The sequence below is a fragment of the Rattus norvegicus genome, chromosome 4 (assembly GCF_021556685.1).
Source record: "Rattus norvegicus strain SHRSP/BbbUtx chromosome 4, alternate assembly SHRSP_T2T, whole genome shotgun sequence".
NCBI classification, from domain to species: Eukaryota; Metazoa; Chordata; class Mammalia; order Rodentia; family Muridae; genus Rattus; species Rattus norvegicus.
This window is the reverse complement of record NC_141537.1, coordinates 65,356,015-65,370,882: the sequence shown is the minus strand read 5'-3', so window position 1 is coordinate 65,370,882 and position 14,868 is coordinate 65,356,015. Positions and strand designations below refer to the sequence as shown.

At 42.0% G+C, this 14,868-nt stretch overlaps 1 non-coding gene across 1 annotated transcript; it reads right to left on the bottom strand.

Annotated features, from left to right (window-relative positions):
* Nucleotides 1-8,677: 8,677 nt before the first annotated feature.
* On the bottom strand, nt 8,678-8,806 carry LOC120102671 (small nucleolar RNA SNORA17). Its single transcript, XR_015687366.1, has one exon. It is a non-coding gene; the product is annotated as a small nucleolar RNA SNORA17 (small nucleolar RNA).
* Nucleotides 8,807-14,868: the final 6,062 nt, after the last annotated feature.

Sequence of the window (14,868 nt, the reverse complement as noted above, 5' to 3'; positions counted from 1 at the left end):
TGGCTAAGGGTTTATCTATCTTGTTGATTTTCTCAAAGAACCAACTTTTGGTTCTGTTGATTCTTTCTATGGTCCTTTTTGTTTCTACTTGGTTGATTTCAGCTCTGAGTTTGATTATTTCCTGCCTTCTACTCCTCCTGGGTGTATTTGCTTCTTTTTGTTCTAGAGCTTTTAGGTGTGCTGTCAAGCTGCTGACATATGCTCTTTCCTGTTTCTTTCAGCAGGCACTCAGCGCTATGAGTTTTCCTCTTAGCACAGCTTTCATTGTGTCCCATAAGTTTGGGTATGTTGTATCTTCATTTTCATTAAATTCTAAAAAGTTTTTAATTTCTTTCTTTATTTCTTCCTTGACCAGGTTATCATTCAGTAGAGCATTGTTCAATTTCCATGTATATGTGGGCATTCTTCCCTTATTGGTATTGAAGACCAGTTTTAGGCCGTGGTGGTCCGATAGCACGCATGGGATTATTTCTATCTTTCTGTACCTGTTGAGGCCCGTTTTTTGACCAATTATATGGTCAATTTTGGAGAAAGTACCATGAGGAGCTGAGAAGAAGGTATATCCTTTTGCTTTAGGATAGAACGTTGTATAAATATCCGTTAAGTCCATTTGGCTCATGACTTCTCTTAGTCTGTCGACATCACTGTTTAATTTCTGTTTCCATGATCTGTCCATTGATGAGAGTGGGGTGTTGAAATCTCCCACTATTATTGTGTGAGGTGCAACGTGTGTTTTGAGCTTTAGTAAGGTTTCTTTTACGTATGTAGGTGCCCTTGTATTTGGGGCATAGATATTTAGGATTGAGAGTTCATCTTGGTGGATTTTTCCTTTGATGAATATGAAGTGTCCTTCCTTATCTTTTTTGATGACTTTTAGTTGGAAATTGATTTTATTTGATATTAGAATGGCTACTCCAGCTTGCTTCTTCTGACCATTTGCTTGGAAAGTTGTTTTCCAGCCTTTCACTCTGAGGTAGTGTCTGTCTTTGTCTCTGAGGTGTGTTTCCTGTAGGCAGCAGAATGCAGGGTCCTCGTTGCGTATCCAGTTTGTTAATCTATGTCTTTTTATTGGGGAGTTGAGGCCATTGATATTGAGAGATATTAAGGAATAGTGATTATTGCTTCCCTTTATATTCATATTTGGATGTGAGGTTATGTTTGTGTGCTTTCATTCTCTTTATTCTGTTGCCAAGACAATTAGTTTCTTGCTTCTTCTAGGGTATAGCTTGCCTCCTTATGTTGGGCTTTACCATTTATTATCCTTTGTAGTGCTGGATTTGTAGAAAGATATTGTGTAAATTTGGTTTTGTCATGGAATATCTTGGTTTCTCCATCAATGTTAATTGAGAGTTTTGCTGGATACAGTAACCTGGGCTGGCATTTGTGTTCTCTTAGGGTCTGTATGACATCAGTCCAGGATCTTCTGGCCTTCATAGTTTCTGGCGAGAAGTCTGGTGTGATTCTGATAGGTCTCCCTTTATATGTTACTTGACCTTTTTCCCTTACTGCTTTTAATATTCTTTCTTTATTTTGTGCGTTTGGTGTTTTGACAATTATGTGATGGGAGGTGTTTCTTTTCTGGTCCAATCTATTTGGAGTTCTGTAGGCTCCTTGTCTGTCTATGGGTATCTCTTTTTTTAGGTTAGGGAAGTTTTCTTCTATGATTTTGTTGAAGATATTTACTGGTCCTTTGAGCTGGGAGTCTTCACTCTCTTCTATACCTATTATCCTTAGGTTTGATCTTCTCATTGAGTCCTGGATTTCCTGTATGTTTTGGACCAGTAGCTTTTTCCGCTTTACATTATCTTTGACAGTTGAGTCAATGATTTCTATGGAATCTTCTGCTCCTGAGATTCTCTCTTCCATCTCTTGTATTCTGTTGGTGAAGCTTGTATCTACAGCTCCTTGTCTCTTCTTTTGGTTTTCTATATCCAGGGTTGTTTCCATGTGTTCTTTCTTGATTGCTTCTATTTCCATTTTCAATTCCTTCAACTGTTTGATTGTGTTTTCCTGGAATTCTTTCAGGGATTTTTGTGTCTCCTCTCTATGGGCTTCTACTTTTTTATTTATGTTTTCCTGGAATTCTTTCAGGGATTTTTGTGTCTCCTCCCTATGGGCTTCTACTTGTTTATTTATGTTTTCCTGGAATTCTTTCAGGGATTTTTGCGATTCTTTCAGGCATTTTTGCGATTCCTCTCTGTAGGCTTCTACTTGTTCTCTAAGGGAGTTCTTCATGTCTTTCTTGAAGTCCTCCAGCATCATGATCAAATATGATTTTGAAAATAGATCTTGCTTTTCTGGTGTGTTTGGATATTCCATGTTTGTTTTGATGGGAGAATTGGGCTTCGATGGTGCCATGTAGTCTTGGTTTCTGTTGCTTGGGTTCCTGCGCTTGCCTCTCGCCATCAGATTATCTCTAGTGTTACTTTGTTCTGCTATTTCTGACAGTGGCTACACTGTCCTATAAGCCTGTGTGTCAGGAGTGCTGTAGACCTGTTTTCCTCTCTTTCAGTCAGTTATGGGGACAGAGTGTTCTGCTTTCGGGCGTGTAGTTTTTCCTCTCTACAGGTCTTCAGCTGTTCCTGTGGGCCTGTGTCTTGAGTTCACCAGGCAGCTTTCTTGCAGCAGAAAATTTGGTCTTACCTGTGGTCCTGAGGCTCAAGTTCGCTCGTGGGGTGCTGCCCAGGGGCTCTCTGCAGCGGCAGCAACCAGGAAGACCTGTGCCGCCCCTTCCGGGAGCTTCAGTGCACCAGGGTTCCAGATGGTCTTTGGCTTTTTCCTCTGGCGTCCGAGATGTGTGTGCAGGGAGCAGTCTCTTCTGGTTTCCCAGGCTTGTCTGCCTCTCTGAAGGTTTAGCTCTCCCTCCCACGGGATTTGGGTGCAGAGAACTGTTTATCAGGTCTGTTTCTTTCAGGTTCCGGGGGTGTCTCTGGCAGGGGTCCTGCCGCTCCTGGGCCCTCCCCCACGGGAGCCCAGAGGCCTTATACAGTTTCCTCTTGGGCCAGGGATGTGGGCAGGGGTGAGCAGAGTTGGTGGTCTCTTCCGCTCTGCAGCCTCAGGAGTGCCCACCTGACCAGGTGGTTGGGTCTCTCTCTCACCGGGTCTGGGAGCAGAGAGCTGCTGTGGGCCGGGATCTGCAGGTGAGATGTTTTGAAAATACCTTTCCAAATAATGCTTCTTTTCCCCAGTGAATTCACAAAAAAAAAAAAAAAAAAATCAAGTAAGACACCCTAAGTAGTCTTTTGTATCCAATGTTCTAAAGTGGGTTTCTATCGTTTTACCAAAGTCTTACTGAAAGGTAGAAATTTTAAGGTTCCCCCCATGATTGTGGTTTCTTCTTTTAAATTCCCCTTCTCTTAGCTACTGGGGGTCGAACTCCACTGACCCTGTGTGGGATACAAGTCTCGACCCCAGTGCACTGGTTCCTATCAATAAACCTCATGTTTATTACAAGGACGGTCTCATGTGAGTTCTTGGGGGGGGGGGATCGCGTCATCCCAAGACTTGAGTGAGGGTCTCCCCACTCTGGGGTTCTTTCATTACATCCTGGCCTTTCAGAACTTTCTAGAAAAAATTACTATTTAGTACAGTGTGGGGTAGGAATGGACTCTCGGTTTTCTCCAGAATGATAACAAATGTTACCATCTATCCTCTCACTACCCAGCAGTGCTGCTTCTGTGTACATCAAGGTGTCATGAATCTGGATTCTTTTTCTAAACTGCTGACCCTACTTCATGCAAGCAGGAACATGAGGGTGTCAGATACTGCAGGGCAATAAAATCAATGTCCATCAGAATCTTTATCAACACTTTGCTTCTTTGTTCTCCTCCAAATTGCAGCATCAATTTGTCAGGTTTTTAAAAGGAAACAAAATGAGATAAATTTAAAAATAAACTTTTGCTTAATACATAGAGAGAGATATCTTTTGGATATCATGATTTTCAATCTGCCAACATCTCACATTTCTTCATGATTGATATTCTCTTTAGTGTCCCAAAAAGTTCTATATTTTTTCCACTAATGATCTTATTTTTGCTTATTTCTAGATATGCTTTATATTTGTACTGTTGTAAAAAGTGTTACTTTTTATTTAATTTTAGAGAATTAAAAATATTAATTTAAAACAATTATTTAAGTTGTTTTCATTTGTTGATAATAAATATAAATTCAGCTAAATATGTTGTTTCATGCTTAGCCAAACAGATTCTTACATTTTTGGTTGTAAGCCTAGCCTTTAATGGCTGAGCCATCTCTCCAGCCCAACCAAACAGGTTCTAATACTAGGGTATGTCATTTAGTCTGCTCTGACCATAATACCTTGTATAGTTTGTGTGTGTGTGTGTGTGTGTGTGTGTGTGTGTGTGTGTGTGTGTGTATTTTGGAGGACAGGAAGTGCCCATCTTTGCTGATTTATATTAACTACACCCAAATTCTATTGAAGATTATGAAGGTCGAAATGTATGAGCCATGGTTTCATTTTTTTCCTTTGATTGCTAGTAATCCCATATCTGTTTGTTCTACTTTGTATTTCTCTTGCTGCACATGGACATATTATCTCAGTGTTTTCATCAGAACTCATAAATATTATTTTATTTAGGCTTTTCCATTCAGATAAACAAAAACACTTCTTGGTTTAATTCATGACTGATTCTAATGAATATTTTATGTGTATTGTTAAAGGAACTTATTGAGTTATTCTAAAAGAACATTGCTTTCCTTTCAAATGATACTTTATCTTGCAAATGTAGGCAAAACTGTGGTATTATAATAATTAACTAATTGTTTCCCTGTAATATTTTTGGAAGAACTGAAGGAATTGATCACTTTCGAGGATGATTAAATCATTTATATACCATTACTGGTCAAACTCACATATGATTTTTAATTCATAGGCTTTAATTATATGGATATTAAAATAAATACAAAAAATGTTTTTAAAAACTTGAAAAACTGCTTCAGATTATTTGGGAATATTAATACAACCTTGGAGTATTGTTAAGCTTCAAAATAGTATGTGAGTCAGTCACAGCCTCAAACTTTTGTAGATATTTAGAAAAGAGGATCCTTAGAAACAATCAAATCCAACAATCTTCTTCTACAAACCTGGAAGCTAATATCTGAAATCCAGTGGCAGGGGATTGAATTTTCAGCATTACACAAGGATTAGAATCCAGGTATCCCGGTTACTTCTTTTTCTACTTATTCAGAATTCATTTTGTCCCCATGTTTTTCCCCACTGATAAAGGAAGTTAGGACAGTGGTTACATGTTATAAGATCCAGACAGACATTCATACACAGACTTCAGACAATACCAAATTTCTCTGATCAAGGGTATAAATCCATAGGGCATGGTGGTCATGTTGTCTAGTTGTATGTCTGCTTGACACAAGATAGAGTCATTTAGGAAGAAGAGTATTTAAAAAGAAAAGACTCCATAGGACTGGCCTGTAGAGAAATCTACAGATCATTTTCTGTTTTGATTTTTTGTTTGTTTGTTTGTTTGTTTTGTTTTGTTTTTGTCTTATTGATGATTGATATGTGAAGCACTCCCTCCTCTGGGCAGGCAATCCTGAGTCATGCCTGAGAAAGTCATGAGAATCAAGCCAGTGAGCAGTACTCCTCTATGGATTCTGCTTGGCTTTTGCCTCCAAGTTCCTGAACTGACTTCCCTGAGTAAAGTAAACCCTTTTCTTTCCCCCAAGTTGCTCTTGTGTTTTATCACAGCAATAGAAACCCTAACTAAGACAGATATGGTTTTGATGGATAGTTTCAAACTACCCAAGAATAATTAGAATATATTCCATTTAGGAAGCATCATAGACAGCTAGCAGTCCACTGGGTTTCACAATTCTAGTTTCATTTCTGAGAGTTCAGTTGGAGTTATGACTGAATGAACAACGTCGCAAGTCACCAAACCTAAGATAATCTTGGTACCTATGTCAATTTTGACTCAAACTCCCAATTCACTTGAAGAAGTTGAGTGTAAAGAGACTTCTTTTAAAAAAAAACTTGAGTTTACCATGTGTACATTTCTACAAACAAGGGCCCTGTGAGTTGCCATCAGTTTTGAAGGAGAATGGAGGGCATATCTGCATGGTGAAAGCTTACTACATACAACGTCATCATTCAGAATTGAATTCTGGAGTGCGAAGATAGCTTAAAACATTACCTTAAAACATTTCCCTCCTTTAGCTTCCTATTCAAGTCCCTAGCAATGGTTCCTTCTACACAGTGTCAGATATGAGTCAAGGCTACCTCCTCGTGTGTCTTTTTCCTCCTCTCTCTGACTCTCTGACTCTCCAACTTTTTCCTTTATGAAGAATGGATGATCTCCTTCACTGTCACATTTTGTGTTCTCCTAAGGTTCATACTCAGCATCCTGAGGAACATCCTTACACAGGTGAAAGGCCAAACAACACACTTGCCTCTGAGAGAGCAGTGGGAATGCCAGCTCTTTAGAGTATAGCATTTTTCCATAATCATCCAAGTCCGCCCTGAGGGTTGACTGTCCACGCAAGGTGAGGGCAACACTGACCGAGCAAGTGTGCATTCTGCTCATCTTTCCCTACTCCTCTCAGGCCTTTTACTCCTTATGCCAAGTGACACCGTCACCCCTTCTGCCATTTCTCATCTTGCTCACAGGCCAACTATTGGGCTGCAGAGGTAGATGTGTTAGCCATTAAAGGCAAAAGCTCACAGTCTTGATGCTCCTCTGCTGGTAGATGATGAACACCTTTTCTGCAGTTTCCCATCTAGCCACAAACGACTGCCAACCCCTGCCTTTCTTTTCTTCAACTCCTTATTGATTCTGTAGGAATTTCACATCATGCACCCCAACTCTACTCATCCTCTCCTCATACACACTCTCCACCATTGAAAACCAGCCCCCAACAGAGGAAAAAACTCATTGTGGAAGCTGTAGTGTGTGACCGTGTATCCCACAGTAAACCCTTTTGTCCATATTTGTTTTCTAGTAAATGGTCATTGCACTCACCTGTTGGTATGGTACCATGCCTCTGGCTATCTCTCAATACTGGAACGTCACTGGGACTCCTCTCACATATCTTGTTGTAGCCCTGTGTCATGGAGACCCTGTAGTTTTGCATCTGTAGGACCTTCAGGCACTCCAGCAGTTCATCCATGGGGTAAGTGTTGGAGTGAGACCACTCAAAGCCCTGGACCTAGAACTGAGAAGTATCCGAGCTGCTAAGCCCACCAACTCTCAGGTTCTCATGCCCTCAGGGCAGGCTCACTCACAAATCCTGCAACCAGAGCCAGCTCTACCCCACAGTATCTATGTAAGTGAGGTGTTTGCACTGCACTGCAGCTGGTAAGAGACAAGGCTAGTTCTCCCATGCTCGTGTCCCCATGCTCATGTTCTTCTACCTGCCATAGATGGCAAGGGACAAGGGAGGGGAGGAGGGTGTTTCTCCCTTATCCTCACCACTGCCCAGCAGACAAGAGACAGGGCCGCTTCTCCCATTGGACTGGCTTACCTGTAACTCCCACATCCAGGGCCAGCTCTACTGTGTTTCCCAGGTAAGTTACAGGGCCTGTTCTCCCAAGTTCTGGAGCAGGTGAAGGACAAGGATGGCTCTCCTGCTCTCAGGACCCTATCCCACTGCTGGTGGCAAGGGCGAAAGGGAGGAGAGGGAATTTCTTCCTTGCTGATGCCAATGCACAGAAGACAAGAGGGATGGCTGGCTCTCCAATTCTTACAACCTCAGGGCCAGGTCACTGGTATGCCAGCCACCAGGGTCAGCTCCACTGTGCTATCCAGATGACAAAGCAGGGCCTGTTCTCCAAATGCTGCAGCAGGTGAGGGTCAGGGTCAGCTTTCCTGCTCTTATGATCCTAGGGACAGGTATCCTGCCAGCCATAGGTGAAGGAGGAGAAAGGAGGACAGTATCTCTCCATCATCCATGCTACTGCACGGGAGATGAGTGGTAGGGCCTGCTCTCCCATGCTCCTGTCCTCGGGCCAGTTCACACACAATTCTCATAATGTACAGGGCCTGCTCTCCTGAGTACTGCAACTGGCTGTGGGCAGGGTCGGTTCTCTTGTTTTTATGTCCTGAGGGCCAGCTCTCACACTATGCCCAGGTAAGGGGTGGGGTCTGCTCTGCACACCCTCAGGTATTACATGTCTTCAGGTGACAGCCTAGACTATCGATATCTGCCTGGCCTTTGGTGGTAAAAGACCCCTGCTGCTTCAGTGCCATGGGCGCAGACATGGCCCCTAGTGGCAACATAAGCCAAAACTCAACCGTGGTCCTAGGTGGCATCACCATCTACTCACATCAGGCTGTTCCTCACCACCCTCGAGTCTCCAGTTCTGCCTCTCTTCATTGTGCCCACGCCCTTCTGTTTCTCTTTCTCTTCCAGTTCTCCACCACTTACTTGCTGCTCTTAGTGGCCTGGGGTTTCTGAGAATCTGGGGTCATCTCAGGAGTGGTCTCAGGAGTACTGTGCCCTCCTTGAGCATCATAGTACCAAACAGGGCTCATCTCTCAGTAAAGGTCTGCCCTCCCAGGCCTGTGTGGTGCCAGACTGGTAGTCATCTCAGGCTAGATCCCTGTCCAGGCCCCCATGGCACCGATCTGGTGGTCATATTAAGCTCATTTTTTGTTTTTCTGTTTGTTTGTTTGTTTGTTTGTTTGTTTGTTTGTTTTCAGGGAATGTTAGACTACTAATTACTCATTTGTTCATAGGGCATAACACTGAGCACAGACGTAGCCTCTCTCCTCTCTGTCACCAATGATGCACACGTGACACCACAGCCACACCTGATGCCCCTAGGGGCAGGTCTCTGCCTTTCTTTTTAAACACAGTAAAGGTCTCAATCTAGTGACCTCAGTGTTTCCAGGATTCTGAAAATACATTCCTCTCATTATGTATTTAAAACTCTCATTGCAGCCCAAGCACCCAGTGACCTATTATTGTTCTAATCTAAAGCTCTTACAGGACAGTTTAGTGTCCTGGCGTTTATGTGCTACCATTTGCACACAGAATAGTGTTGAAAGCACTCTCAGTTGAAAAGATGCTAAGCAAACGATAAGGGCTTCTAGAATAAACTACCCCAGCACTGGTAACTAACCAGCAGCAGAAAGTCATTCCTCACGGTTCCAAAGACGAGGAAGCCCAACAATAAGGCGCTTTCAATCTGTTGGCTGCTGAGGACTTCCTCGTGGAAGAATGTTCTCTATACTGCAATTGGCTGCAGTGCTGAACAAGATTGATGGGACTTTGTTTTTGTACACAATTCCATTCACAAAGTCTCTGCTTTCATTGTGCTTGGACCTAATCAAGCTAGGACCTCATCACCTTCCAAGGTCTCTCTTTCTATTTCATCATCTGGAGCATTAGAATATTAACATAGGAATTTGGAAGAAAGACAGGGTCAGACTTTGGCAAGCTGACAAAGGCTTACATCCAACATTGTTCATGTCTGTCTAGTGGATCTATATTGCTTCGCCCTAAAATTCAAGATGACAGATTTTATTATCTTAGCAATTCTCTTTTTCACAGAAATATTTCATATTCATTCTCCCTATGAAATTAGACTCTAGTCTCCTTTTCACCTGCTGTTCAGAATCAGAAAGAATTTCTCCTTCACTTCACATGGAGAGACATTTTGTTATAAGGAACAGAATCACACTGGAAGGAAAGTTTCTGTTGTGCTATTAAGTGGTGCAGTGCGGCAGGCGACATCTGTGGGAGCACCACTGTCACAACAGCCCCCACTTTAAGGCCTGGGGATTGTTCTGTTACTCTGAGACCCACACTATTTCCTGGAACTCTCAACTGTACAAATTACTTTCTTTTATAGTTGTCTTGAGTCTGTCACATTCCTCAAGAAGTGTTCAAATTTCTTCCTCTGTCTCTTAACATTATTACTATTTGGTCAAACAAAGATGGGATGGAATTCAGTAGGAAGGTGGGAAGACAAAGGAATGGGCAAAAGCTCACGATCTGTGAACAGAAGTGCCACGCAGTTAAGTGAGCACCGGTACAGGGTGATTTATGAAAAGATAAAGAGAGGGGGAATATATTCTATGGAGGTGTGGCAAGGTATGGGGGAAGAGGGTCCCTCGATGGGCCAATGCTGAGGCATCCCTTCTCACTGAGGGACCAGCCACAGGACAGTATAGTACAGAGTTTATTCAGGGGTTGGAGGGGAGTCAAGAGGGTAGTAGAGGCAGAGACAGGCAGGGTGGGGGTGGGGCAGACAGACGAGAGAGGGAGAGGGAGAGGGAGAGGCAGAGGGAAAGGGAGAGTAGAGAAGTAGAGGCTGGTTATTAGCACATGGAGAGAGGAGGAAAGGGAATGGGGAGGGCGTGGGAGCAAGAAGGCAGGAGCAAGAGCAAGATGAGCAAGAGAGAGAGGAGGAGGCAAACAACCCCTTTTACAGTGAGTCAGGCATACCTGGTTTTTGTCAGGTAACTGTGGGGCAGGGCATGCTTGGCTGTTGCCAGATAACTAGGGTGGAGCTTAGACAAAATGTTAACACAGGGCATATGTCCTCAACAGCACTTGCTGACAACCAGACATTTGTAAGGACACACCATGGTGGCCTGCCACCTTGCTCCCTTCCATGATGATGACAACTAAGTGTCTGAAACTGTAAACAAACCCAGTTAATGGCTTCCTTTGATAAGAGTTGCCTTGTTCGTGTTCTCTCTTCAGAGTGATAAAACAGAAAGACAGACTGAATGCTTGAACGTTGAAAGTTTGTACCTAGCATGTCAGCTAATGTTAATCTGATATGGACAGTGACGTCATAAGGCACAAAAGAATTCCATATGCCCCCCCATCTTCAAGAAGTCTCCAGTTTGCAGCTATGTTCTTGTTCTAATTTTTAAAATATTATAGATAAAATTTGTTCCTTCATTTTAAAAAAAAGACAGAGATGGATACTTTTCACTAAGAAACCACAGCAAATATCCTTACGACTGTGGAAGAATTCCATATTTGATCTCATCCCCTTCAGAATAACCTGTATGTTATCAAACTGTTCTGTAAACATCCCAGACGTGGTCCTCACAGGAAAGAGCCCTTCTTTGTACAGGTTTAATACTATTGAGCTCTCTGCTGTGTATGCTTTTGTTGTTTTTCAATTTGGGGATTACTTTATTAGCCAGAGGCTAGGAAGAGAAAAACAGATGTATTTGTCTTGAAGAGACAAAAACAGGATTGACAAGCAAGGACTGGCCCCCAAGCTAGTTCCAGTCAATTGAATAAAAAGATTCAACTCTCCATGTTTCTTAAAAATGAAAAACAAACAAACAAAAATCAGAGCTAACTGAGCTGTTCTCATATAATCCCCAAATCTGAGTCATCATCACAGGTCAGAAGTGATCTGCACACTCTGTCAGATAAGGGGTAAGATTGAAGGTCCTTCTTGTAGATACTCAATGCAGCTAGAAGAGAAATCTTCAAGATTGAAGTTCCTACTTTCTTAGCATTCTTAGTCAGGAGCTTATAACTTTGGCTTAATTCTTCAGGCTCCAACCTTCACATTTTTGCCTCTACTCTCAATAATTTCCCCAAAGCCTTGTGTGTGTGTGTGTGTGTGTGTGTGTGTGTGTGTGTGTGTGTGTGTGTATGAGAGAGAGAGAGAGAGAGAGAGAGAGAGAGAGAGAGAGAGAGAGCAGCAGCTTGTGTTCAAATCAATCATACTGGCATAAACAATCAAAATCTGCCTTCAGACATTGAGAAGCCCCATGTCCATTTTTTTTTTGCTCTATTTAATAACCATTATTCTAACAGAGTTTTTTCAAGGAGTGTTATTTTCTAGGCTGAATACTTTGGTTGCTCATCCAGAATATCTTTAAATGTATGTAGATGTGTAACAGATATCTACAGAAGGGTCTAGCAGATCTCTGACTACTATTTTATTTTCATTTGTTGTGTCGGTGTACATGTGTGTAGTTTGTGTGCGTGTTTGCCTACTCATATATGTGCAGGTGCATGGGGGCATATGAAGATCTGAGGTTAATGTCAGCTGCCTTTATTGATCACTTTCCACCTTATATGTCAAGCCATGGTCTCTTGGTAAATCCAGGGAACACTGTATGGGGTAGTCTTGCTAACTACCTTGCTCTTGGGATTCTCATAGACTGGCCACCACACTGCCCTGGCATTTATTTAAGTCTTGGGAGCTTGAACTGCAGTCCTCACATTTAAATGCCAAGTGCTTCATACTTCCTACTAATAAGTATTTGTGTAAAGTATTTAATACGTTCTCCCAATCCCTTGAACATAGACCTATGCATTAGGCAGGCTTTTATCTCTACTATTTCATTTTTCTTCAAGCTAGCTGGTCTCAACCCTTCAGTTTATTTCAACCTACGTGTACAGAAGAAACCTTGAACCATCACACCACCTGTTCCCATCTCTGTCAACAGAGACTCACAGCCACTCCTGGTTGACATCCCATGGGTAACCAAGGAAACCATATGTCAGGGAAATATAGTTGGTATTTGAGACGTATTCCCTGATGGTCTATTATTCTGTTTGGTTTTAAACAGATCATTCTACTATGGTAAAAAAAAAAAAAAAGCAAATCACATTTAAATCAACAATTCCTTAAGGAATGTGCAGTATTGATGACACAGGAAATCTATTGCAGATACCCTAAGACAATGTATGTGGCAAAGGACCCTTCATGAGGTAACTGAGTGTTGAGAATTACCTAGGGTTGCCCAGCACTCATCTAAGGCTTATTGCTGAATGCCTCAGAAGACCCTTGTTTCTCTGAGTGTGTGTGTGTGTGTGTGTGTGTGTGTGTGTGTGTGTGTGTGTGTGTGATCTTGCAGAGGACTTAGGTCTGGCTCCCCACACCCACATGGCCGTGCCCAACTACATCTAATACCGGGTCTAGGACATCCTATGCCCTCTACTGGCCTCTGTGGGAACTTGCACGCAGGTGATGCACATACATTTATGTAAGCAAGCACATAAGTATACAAACAAAAATAAATGAAAAAAGCAGAAGAAAATAATAAATAAAAACCAAAACAAGAATTACCTTAGGGTTAATGAGATGACTCAGCAGATGATAATGCTTGCTGCCAAGCCTGATAATACTCTCAAAATTCTCAAAGACTCTCCTCTGACCCCAACCCAAATAAACATGTTTTTAAGAGAATATTTTACAAATATATCATGTATCTTCATCTATCACCAGATGTATTTAATGGCAATATTTATATTTTATTATAGATACGGTATTAGGATTCATTATGATAATGGCCTGGAGTTTCTAATTCACTGGAAAGAGCTCCAAAATCTGTTTAGGCACAATGCTACATGTCTATAGTGGAAATGGGAACTGGGGAACACAAGGGGGACTTGGGTTTCAGAAATAAAAAGGAGTCAGAGAAGCAAACTTTCAGGATGCAGGACAGATTCTGACAGCTAGCTGCAAAGACAATCAGAACAGAGAAAACCAGTGTGCCTAGGGGATCTCCGAGCACTTGGGAAAGCCAGCCTTTCCGACCGTGATCTTCTCTGTTCATGTACACAATGAGAAGGCTGTTCCATAGAGTCTTTAATGCCCCTGTCTCTGAATTTGGATAAAATCCTCTTGAATAGATTATAAATAATAATGAGCAGATAAAACAACAAAAGGGAGAGTAAAGAATGTTGACACCAGCTTCTGCAACACAATTTCCATAGAAGTGAAGTCGTCAGTGGTGACGATGTATGAACTGCCTCCTTGGGGAGGTATTGCCAGAGCACTTGAATCACTATGCTAGTTCTGTATAAGGTTTAAATCAATGACCAGCTATGATTTTTCAAGTACCCAGTATATTGTGAGCAGGAATATCAACCCAGAGAGTAAGCTTGGAAGAAGAAAAACTGGAAATATCTGCTAATAATATAAATTTGCATACATTTGAGCCTTCCGTCCACCTTAAGGAATTAATTATATCCCAATAAGGACATGACTGTGTAACGATGTTGATTTTAGCATTCTGTGCGATGAAGGAAAACAGAAAGCAATCATATGTATCAACAGGTCATGGATCCAATAGTGGAATAGTGGAATAATGATTCATCAGAGAGACCAAAATACAGGCTCTATACATACTGACAGGAACATTGCTTCAAAACATTAAGCAAATATATTAGCTTACCATACTGGAGACCAATGAATTCATATCATGATATATATGATATATGATGTATGGTAGATATGATATATAATTAGGTAATCTCTGAAAGCATAATATCAAACAAAAATGTTAATAGGGTTTATATTTTAAAGAATATAAGGTTGAAGGAGGAACTGATGTCTGTTATTTCATCAGTAATTTATTCTGCAGTCCAAAGATGGATATATTAGGAAGAAATTATTACTCTCAGGTCAGGACACCTCATTACACAATACCCACCATTTCCTTATAAAAGGCACCCCATAGACCCCTGCGGTTGTTACCCATTCTGGCTTAGATCACTGTAAACTGGCCTCTATTCCAACTATTTCTCTGTGCCTACTTCGACTAAGATTTCATTTGTTACTAACTTCACTGTGCAGAACCGACCGGCCTGGAACTCACTCACTATACAGACCTGGCAGGCCTTGGGTTCACTTGACCCTGTCCCCTCATCCCCCCCCCCCCCCCCCGATCTATTTGATCTCTGCTTCCTGAATGCTGGGATTAAAGGTGTATGCAGTCAAGACTGGCTTCCACCCTATTTTTGAGATAGGGTCTTTCACTGAACTCAGAGCTCACTGATTGACTAGCATGTCTGACCTGGGAGCTTCCCAGATCCTCCGGTCTCAGCTTAGGTGTGGGTGCTAGGGACGAAAACTGAGCAACCACTTTTCTGACTCATCTCTCTACCCATCATCCCCCACTT